Below are 779 nucleotides of genomic sequence, written 5' to 3' on the forward strand. Positions count from 1 at the left end.
TCTCCTCTAGGACTTGGATGGTGTTGCGACTTATTTTCAGGTCTTTTATCCATCTTGAGTTTATTTTTGTGTGTGGTGTCAGCCAATGATCCAATTTCAATTTTTTGCATGTAGCCGTCCAGCTCTCCCAACACCATTTGTTGAAGAGGCTATTATTGCTCCATTTTATGCTTATGCCCCCTTTGTCAAATATTAGATGCCCATAGAGACCTGGGCTTATTTCTGGGCTTTCTATTCTGTTCCACTGGTCTATGGTATGTTCTTGTGCCAGTACCAGATTGTTTTGAGTATAGTGGCTTTGTAGTAGACTTTGATGTCTGGTATTGTGATCCCTCCTACTTTGTGTTTCTTTCTCAAAATTGCTGCGGCTATTCAGGGTCGTTTATGGTTCCATAAAAATTTTTGAAATGCCTGTTCTATTTCTGTGAAATATGTCATTGGCATCTTAATAGGGATTGCGTTGAATCTATAAATTGCTTAGGGTAGTATGGACATTTTGATGATATTAATTCTTCCAATCCATGAGCACGGTATATGCTTCCATTTATTTGTGTCTTCCTTAATTTCTTTTTTCAATGTTGTATAGTTTTCTGCATACAGGTCTTTTACGTCTTTGGTTAAATTAATGCCTAGGTACTTTATTTTTCTCCTTGCTATATCGAATGGTTTTTTAAAAAATATGGAACGTTTCACGAATTTGCGTGTCATCCTTGCACAGGGCCGTGCTAATCTTCTCTGTATCGTTCCAATTTTAGTATATGTGCTGCCGAAGTAAGCAT

General features: G+C 37.5%; 1 non-coding gene across 1 annotated transcript; it reads right to left on the reverse strand.

The window, feature by feature from the left end:
• Nucleotides 1-673: 673 nt before the first annotated feature.
• LOC129071226 (U6 spliceosomal RNA) lies at nucleotides 674-779 on the reverse strand. The gene has a single exon (XR_008529226.1). It is a non-coding gene; the product is annotated as a U6 spliceosomal RNA (small nuclear RNA).

The sequence above is a fragment of the Pteronotus mesoamericanus genome, unplaced genomic scaffold (genome assembly GCF_021234165.1).
Source record: "Pteronotus mesoamericanus isolate MK-2021 breed Mesoamerican mustached bat unplaced genomic scaffold, CSHL_Meso_final contig_26, whole genome shotgun sequence".
Lineage (NCBI taxonomy): Eukaryota > Metazoa > Chordata > Mammalia > Chiroptera > Mormoopidae > Pteronotus > Pteronotus mesoamericanus.